This window comes from Papio anubis, chromosome 17 (assembly GCF_008728515.1).
Source record: "Papio anubis isolate 15944 chromosome 17, Panubis1.0, whole genome shotgun sequence".
In the NCBI taxonomy this organism is placed as follows: domain Eukaryota; kingdom Metazoa; phylum Chordata; class Mammalia; order Primates; family Cercopithecidae; genus Papio; species Papio anubis.
The window spans coordinates 28,017,801-28,027,048 of NC_044992.1; the positions used below are offsets into that span (position 1 = coordinate 28,017,801).

General features: G+C 43.4%; 1 long non-coding RNA gene across 1 annotated transcript; it reads right to left on the reverse strand.

Annotated features, from left to right (window-relative positions):
* Positions 1–1,603: 1,603 nt before the first annotated feature.
* LOC110741596 lies at positions 1,604–5,654 on the reverse strand. Its single transcript, XR_002518060.2, has 2 exons — positions 3,683–5,654; positions 1,604–3,580 (listed from the first exon to the last, which is right to left on the reverse strand). It is a non-coding gene; the product is annotated as an uncharacterized LOC110741596 (long non-coding RNA).
* Between the last annotated feature and the right edge of the window lie 3,594 nt (positions 5,655–9,248).

Consider the following 9,248-nt stretch of genomic DNA (forward strand, 5'->3'; position numbering starts at 1 on the left):
TCTTCTTCAATTTCTTTCATCAATGTTTTATAATTTTTAATGTACAGATCTTTCACTCCCTTTGTTCAACTTATTTTTTTTTTTGTAGCTGTTGTAAATGGGATTGGTTTTCTTGATTTCTTTTCTTTCCTTTTTTTTTTTTTTTTTTTTTTTTTTGAGACAGAGTCTCACTTTGTCACCCAAGCTGGAGTGCAGTGGCTTGATCTTGGCTCACTGCAACCTCCACCTCTTGGGTTCAAGTGATTCTCCCATCTCAACCTCCTGAGTAGGTAGGATTACAGGTGTCCACCACCATGCCCAGCAAATTTTTGTATTTTTAGTAGAGATAGGGTTTTACCATGTTGGCCAAGCTGGTCTCAAACTCCTGACCTCAAGTGATCCACCCACCACAGCCTCCCAAAGTGCTGGCATTACAGGTGTGAGTCACCATGACTGGCTGATTTCTATTTTGCATAGTTGTTATCGGACAGAAACGTTGCTGATTTTTGCATTATTGGTTTTGTACCTTGCAACTTTACTGAATTTGTTAATTGGTTCTAACAGTTCCTGTGGAGTTTTTAGGGTTTTCTTGAAGGGAAACCCCCTGAAACCGTTGCTACGGAATAAAAGATGAAATGCTCCTGATTATTGTAAATATAAAATTGCATGCAGGATTGTGTAAAGACAATGCAATATTGGGCTGCCAGAATGAGCCAACAGTGCATGATGTGCTTCCCCTGCAGAAAACCTATAAACGGACATGTAGTCAGGGAGGTTTCACATCACCAAGATTCCTATCCCAGAAAAGCAGATGTTCATAGCCCTGGGAATGGAATGCGACTCCTGTGGAGAGCCTATAAACGGACACATGAGGGTGCCTGTTCATATGAATAAGCTAGGGTTATAAACACCCTTATCTTGCCATGGCTCTTCTAGGTATCTTTAGGGTTAAGGCATACTCCCGTCTGAGAATTTGTGGTCTAACCAGTTGTCTAGCTTCACGTCCTGTTTCTATTGATTGTTTGCAGCCAGCTTTTGCTGCAACTGTTACTGCTGATTAATATCTTGCTAAACATAGGTTATGAATAGACTGTGTTTCTGTTTTAAGGCTCTGTTAAAAATTGCTGATGCACACACTATATTCTAACTTCTTATCTCTGTATATTGCACTTTTGCATACTGTTAAAGAATTACTTCATCCCCATGTGACCATCTCACCTCATAATCAAATGACCTAAATCCCTCACTAACCTACCGCTGCCCTCACTAAACTTAATAATAAATGCTGGCATATCCAGTGCATTGGCAGCATCACAGGACCAGAAAGCAGTGACTCCCCTGGACCCAGCTTTCACTATCTCATGTGTGTCTTTTATTTCTTGACCTGCCGATCTGTCTGGGAACAAAGAAAGAGCCCCATTGCATTGTGGGCTGCTGGCCCGATCCCGCAATATTTTCTGTATATAATATCATGACATCTGCAAACACAGATAATTTCATTTTGTCCTTTCCAATTTGGGTGCCTTTTATTTCTTTTTCTTGCCTAATTGCTCTGGCTAGGAATTCAGTATCTTTTGAATAGAACCCATGGTTCCTGCTTTCACTTTCAGGAGGGTGTCATTAACTTTTTCCACTTTTTTTTTTGAGACAGAGTCTCGCTCAGTCGCCCTTCTTCCACTTTTAAAGTGGAAGGTTTCCCTTTTCTATTATTTTCTTCAACCACATTTAAAGCAGGAACTGGGGACTATACCTTCCTTTAGAGCTCACCATCTGTCTCAACCTACTGCTTGCCCAAAGAATGTTGGAGTCCAAGGGCTGTGTTAGGTCTCAAAGCATCACAGTTTTTGCTTTCTGGATTTTAAAAATCTAGGTCTGGCTCCTTGGCAATTTAACTTTATCAAAAACATCTTGTTGGTTTTTTTTTCAAATCTGTATGGGCCCAGTTAACTCTGTGTGCTAATACAATTCAATATTTTTGAGACGTGCTTTTCTCTTTAGATTTAATTATATTACCTTGAATTAGCAGGCTTTCATCAGAAAGCAATGCACTCAAGCTCTTTTCTCTGAGCAATTTTGTCCACTGAAAGGATTTATTGACTGACATCTTAGTTGATTCAGAGGTTTCCACCATAGGTTTAATAGCTACTTATTAACTGCCTCTTTGCCAAACACTGAGTTTGAATTTCTGTCTTTGTTACCCAAAGACATTCTCAGATTTTTTATTAGTTGAAGAAAAGAAATATTTGCAACTTCTTATTCTAAAAGTCCAAAAATGTGTAGACCATTTTCTTCCCTTCCTGCTTGCAGAGAGTTTAGTGCTTTTCCAAGCTTATTGTTCCTCCCACCTTTTGTATTACCCTACCTATTAGCAATCAAACTATATTACTAGAATCTGTTTCCTTACTTCTTCACTCAAATCCACAGGCTCATTTAATACATTATCTTCATTCTAAGTTATTAAAGGTGACTGCTTTGTCCAGTCTTTCACTACTACAAAACAGGGGTTGCTGTCTTCCCAGCCTCCAATAATATTTTCCTCATTGCTCACCACTCAGCCCTGGAACAAAAGCCACAATTTAAGTTATTTTGTTATGCAGCATCCCCCTCTAAGCACCAATTTCTGTATAAATCAGAACTAGCCAGATTTTGCCGTGGTAACAAATTATCCCCAAAGTTTCCGTGACTGTTTAAAAATAACAAATGTTAATTTCTTTCTTAAACGACATGTCTGTTGTGGATCCCATTTGGCTCTACTCTTCATTGTTTTCATTCCAGGACCCAGACAAAGCAGCCACATCTGGGTCATTGCCTATCTTATACCAGGAAGAAAAAAGAACATGGCAGAAACACTCAATGGCTCTTCAGAATTCTTCTTGGAAGTAACACACGTTACGCCTGCTTATATTTCATTGATCATAACATGTCACATTGCCAAGCCTGACACCAATGGGACACAGAATATGATCTACTTCTGCATAGGGACATCAACCTTACCAAACAATATTTCAATTTACCACACCATCTTTTGCTCCAAGATGACTGTACCAGAATCTGGCATCTCGTCCACATTTCAGCCAGCAGAAAGGAATTCACACTCTTTTCAAGGGCACAATATGAAAATTATACACATTACCTTCCAATATTCCATTGGCCAGGCCTTGGGAACAAGCCATATCTATCTGCTTTGGAGCATAGGAAATATAGTTTGTGGTTTTTTGTTTTGGGGTATTTTTTTTTGGTCTATCTTCCCCACTACCCCCAAAATCACACAGTTCTTACCTGGGCACCCCGATAGTGGGTTTTTTGTTTTGTTCTGTTTTTTTTTTTTTTTTTTAATCTGGTCCAATAATTGTGTCTTACTTGGAATTTAGTCTCAACACTATTGAATAAATAAAAACAATCCAGATGTTTGTTGGAAGATGGCAAGGAGCCCCGTGCCTTGTCTTCTCACTCTGGGAGCACAGGCTGTGAGTTAAAACGGCAACAAAAATGTTCTGTCTCCAGATGTGAAACACAGTGGGCATGTAGAGCTGGGACATGGAGTGCCACACAACTGCCATCTGCAGGGTCCAGGTGATGGATGCCTTTATTGGGTGTCAAGCTGAAAACAAGCAAGAGAACTGTGTTGTCATCTGAGGAGAATGTAATCACTCCTTCCACAACTGTTGCATGTTCCTATGGGTACAACAGAGCCATCTCTGACCTCTCTGCCAGCAAGACTGGATGGTCCGAAGAATCAGAGACGGAGAGTAGTAGAAGGCTTTCTTAGTGCACTTGTCCTGACCCCTGGTGGATCTCGTTATCAAGTGTCCAACAAAGGCTGGAACATTCCAGGGCATTAATTCTTCAAATAGGACACCATGGATCTGTCGTTTGGAACTCCTCAAAAGCAGAATTTACAATTTCATCAGTTTTATTTTCAGAAATTCTCTACAATTAAGAAGATAATTTACTAAAAATGGTCTTTCCTACCTCTGTGGTGTGTCCCACACACTGATTAGAAGTGCTATAAAAAAGAAAATTCCAAATCGAATGACCTTCAAAATTTGCCTATTAATATACAGTGTGTTATGAAAACAGTTCCATTCATTCAGAGAACTTTTGCATGTTCATGGTTGATCAGTTTTTTAAAAAGAGAATAGTAATAAATAAAGTACAGTTTAAAACCCAGAATTGGCAGGGTATGGTGGCTGATGCCTGTAATCCCAACAGGTGTGACTGGGGTGAGAGGAGTGACACAGGGCCTGGCAAATGCAAAGTTGGATCCGTTCTTCATTTAACATTTTTATATTTCATTCATCAAAAATGTTTGCATTAATTTTGATTTTAAAATATTCTGCATCTTGTTCACTGAGAGGTGGTGTTTCTTTGGTGCCCCCTTCCATTTTGCACTAGCAGGTGCCTCACTCTCCTGCCTCTCTCTCCTTACCCAGCCCTCCCCATAGGCTCATTGTCTTAAGTGCGGTGATGATTTCAAGGGATTCTACATAGGTGGATATCCATCATTTTGTACACTTTAAACAAGTGCAATTTCATGTACGTCGATTACAGCTCAATACAGCTATTTTTATAGTAATATATAAAGCAATAGGGCACAGGCTCTGTGCACTGGTCGCCTTTCCCTGCAGCCGTGGTCTCAGGCCTAGTTTGTCGCATCTCCAGAACCCAGAGGCCAAGACAATCCCCCAGGGCAACGCCCTTGGCGCGGGACCTGAGACTCCTGCTGCAGGCATCTTCTTTGGCTCCTCCTGAGGCGGGGTGCTGCGCTCAGAAGCTTAGGCCCGCACCCACCTCCCTACCCTATGCGCCTCCCCAACCCCCTGCTACTCGCGCGCTGCAGAGATTGATGCCCACCAACTCCTTTTCCGGGCAGGCGAGGATTAGACAGGGTCCAGCCCCAGGGGACGCTGGCCTTCACGCCCACCAACAACTGGTCAGGGTGAGGACCCCCAGACCCGCCGGGATGAGGGGAGAATCTGAAGTTCGCAGGGTCTGCGAAAGAGGCTGGAGAAAGCTCATTGGGGGGGGGGGGGAAGACGTACAAGTGTCTACAGGGCCCTCAGATGTGGTTTAAATTCTCCGCAAGGAAACCGAGTCGGGTACTGAGGTCGGTCTCACCCTTTCCAGGGCGCACAGTGAGGTCAACCCGGGAATGGCTGTCACCGCGGGAGGAGAGCAGCCCAGGGAACCAAAGACGCGTCCAGTTACCAGGGAAACGTCCTGGACACCTGTGGTCATCCCTGCGGGAATGAGGTTGAGTGATTCCTTAGGTCAGGCACTGCGGTTAAGTCCTGCAATCCCAGCAAATTCACAGGCAAAGGCAGAGGCGGGAGGATTTTTTTTTTTTTTTTTTTACATTAGCCAGGCTTGGTGGCCCTAACCTGTAGTGATAACTACTTAGGAAACTAAGGCAGGAGGATCCCTTTAGCTCAAGAGTTGGAGGCCGCAGTGAGCCGTGGTCGCGCCACTGCACTCCAGCCTGGGCGACAGAGCTAGTTCCTGTTTCAAAAAAGAAACAATTCCTCAAATGTTAATTATGAAATATTTCAGACGTACAAAAAAGTGTACCCACCGGCGCAACCACTTCCACCTTAGCAAGTGAAGCCCCACTACAATCGAAGCGTCAGGCGTATCCTCCCGGGCCTCTTTCCCTCCCTCCCAGGCCCTTCCCTCTTCCGATTTCCCTCCGGCCCCTCCTTTCCCCTCCCTCCCCTCCTGACCTCGACTTCCTTCCCTTCTCCGTCTAAGGGGCAGGGCGGAAGATCGAGCCTCAGCGCTGCTCCACACCCACGCTGGATTTAAAGCCCACGCAGTAGGCGTCTGTCTCCGCGGTGGCAGCGTTTTCTTGTCCTCCCCGGGACTGGGAGAGTGCAGCGCTCCTCGTTCCATTTCCTGCTGCAGGAAAGCGAGACCGCCTTCAGCCTTCTCTCTGCGCCTCCCCAGACCCTCAGCTCTCCAGTGATTCTGATGGCCCTGCACTGGGAGGGGGTCACCCATTCAGCAAAAAGTCACCGAGGGCCCAAAATGTTTTGCCAGAGAACTAGGACGGCTGAAAATGTTACCCTGATGGTACAAACGGATTAACTCCGTAGGCGCACATAATTAGCTGTTTTCTGAGGGTATAGAAAGCCACTATGGGTGGAGTGGCTCATGCCTGTAATCCCAGCACTTTGGGAGGCCAAGGTGAGAGGATCGCTTGAGGGGAGTTTAAGACGAGCGTGGACAATTCAGAGAGATCCCATAGCTACAACAACAACAACAACAACAACAACAAATTAGCCGAATATGGTGAGCACGCCTGTAGTCCCATCTACTGAGGAGCCTCAGGTGAGAAGAACACATGATCCCAGGAGTTTGAGACCAGTCTGGGCAACAAAGGGAGACCTCCTCTCTACAAAAAAGAGAAACAAAACTAGCCAGGCCTGGTGGCCTGCGCCTGTAGTCCTCACTACTCAGAAGGCTGAGGTGGGAGGATCCCTTGAGCCCAGAGTTTTCAGGCTGGAGTGACTGCACTCCAGCCTGGGTAAAAGAGCAAGTCCCTGTCTCAAAAAAAAAAGAAAAGAAAAGAAAAAAAAAAAAAAAAAGAAAAAGGAAAGGAAGAGAGAGAAAGAAAGAAAAGAAAAGAAAAGTCAATGCATACTGCTGGTGAGTCAAGGAAGTAACCATGTTCTCCGAAGTAGCAACCATAGTTATAAAATAACTATCATATGATCCAGCAATCCCATTTCTGGGTGTATATCTTGTTTTATATTAAATTTCAATTTTCTAGCACTCTTTTATGAGTATGTATCTAAAAAATGTGAAATCAGTATGTCAAAGAGGTATCTACACTCCCGTGTTCATTGCAGTATTATTAATAATTACCAAGATATGCAATTAAACTGTCCATCGATGCATGAATGGATACAGAAAATGTGTTACATATGCACACACACACTCTCTCGCTCTCAAACACACGCCACACAAAATGAAATACTCTTCAGCCTTAGAAAAGAAGGAAATCCTGTCATTTGCAACAACATGGATGAACTTGGAGGACATTAGGCTAAGTGGAATAATCTAGGCACAAAAGGACAAATACTGCATTATTCCAATTATATGTGGAATCTAAAATAGTTGAATTAATGGAAGCAGAGAGTAGAAGAATGCCAGGGGCCAGATGGGGGACAGAGGTCAGGGAATGAGGAGATGTTGGTCAAAAGATACAAGGTTTCAGTTAGGATGAATAAGTTCTTGAGATCAATTGTACAGCATGGTGAGTATAGAGAATAATAATGTATTGTATACTTAAGGGTATTAGAAACCAAGATCTGGATCCTCATTGTTATTTATTTGTTTAATTTGTTGATATTGACTGTTGTGGTTTTTTTTTTTTTTTTTTTTTTTGAGAGAGTGTCTTGCTTTGTCACCCAGGCTGGAGTGCAGTTGTGCAATCTCGGCTCACTGCAACCTTCGCCTCCCAGGTTCAAGCCTTTCTCATGTCTCAGCCTCCCAAGTAGCTGGGACTACAGGCTTGTGCCACCATGCCCGGCTGAATTTTTTTGTAATTTTAGTAGAGGTGGGGTTTCACTATATTGGTCAGGTTGGTCTCAAACTCCTAGCCTCAAGTGATCTGCCCACCTCAGCCCCCCAAAGTGCTGAGATTGCAAGCATGAGCCACCATACTTGATCTGTTGTGGTTTTTGCCAGATATCCTGTATATGCCTAATACTAGAACAATCTGAGCAACCAAATAAACAATGTAGCATTGGAATATAACACAAAGTATTAAATAAATATCTATAAGTCCATTCTTACAAGTAAAGGAATAATTCCAAATAATTTATGTAGATAAATTATCTACATAATTGATAAATTATTTTATATATATATATATATATTTGTGTCCTGATTTACTTGATTTTTTTTCTATTTATTTTCATGGTTTGGTGGGCCATTGTTATGGACTGAATGTTTGCGTCCCGCCCTTCACCCCCAAATTCCCATGTTGAAGCCCCAACCTCTAGTGTGGAGCTGGGGCTGCTAAAAAAGTAATTAAGGTTACATGAAGTCATGGTGGGGCTCTGATCTGCTATTGGTGTCCTTATAGGGAGAGACCCCAGAGAGCTTGTTCCTTCCCTCCCTGTGCATGCAAACAAGAGGGCCTGGGAGCACACGGAGAGAAAATCAAGTAAATAGAAAAAAATATATAAATGATAAAATATCATTTATGTAGATAAATTATTTTGCAGGATATGCAGATATTGGCCCCCTCAAGAAAGTGGAGCTTCAATTCCCACCCTTTTGAGTGTGAGCTGCCCTTAGCAACATGGGAGGAAGGGAAAGTAACTTCACTGTAGAGAAACCTGGCAAACACTTCCCCTGTCAGCTGGCCAGGGTTAATATCACCAGTGATAAGGCATGTTGATAGCATATACGCTTGATGTGATGTGATGAGAATAACTCTTCATTTCTGTGGTCTTCCTCTTGAAAACCTATAATCCCAGTCTGAGAAAAAAATCAGACAAACCCAAACTGAAGGACATTTTATTTGTAGATACCTGACCAATACTCCTCAGAAGTGTCCAGGTCATCAAAAATAAAGCATCACAGGTCAGAGGAGCGTAAGGAAACATGACCACTAAATGTAGTATGGTGTCCTGGATGGGATCCTGGAATAAAGACACTAGAGAAAAACTAGAGAATCCAGGCCCGGGCGCGGCAGCTCACGCCTGTAATCCCAGCACTTTGGGAGGCCGAGGCCGGCGGATCACGAGGTCAGGAGAACAAGACCATCCTGGCTAACATGGTGAAGCCCTGTCTCTACTAAAAAAAAAAATACAAAAAATTAGCCGGGCGTGGTGGTGGGTGCCTGTAGTCCCAGCTACTCGGGAGGCTGAGGCAGGAGAATGGGGTGAACCCGGGAGGCGGAGCTTGCAGTGAGCCGAGATCGCGACACTGCACTCCAGCTCCAGTCTGGGCGACAGAGCGAGACTCTGTCTCAAAAACAAACAAACAAACAAAAAACTAGAGAATCCAAACACAATGTGGGGTTTAGTTAATAGTCATGTACTAAGTAAGGTTGGTTCCTTAGTTGTGATGAGTGAATCACAACAGTACCGTAATAAGAAAGGGAACTAACCACTGCAATGGCTCACACCTAATCCCAGCACTGTAGGAAGCCCACGCAGGAGGATTGCTTGAGCCTGGGAGTTTGAGACCAGCCTGGGCAACATAATAACACCCGGTCCTCTACAAAAAAGTTTTTAAAAATTAGCCAGGTGTAGTGG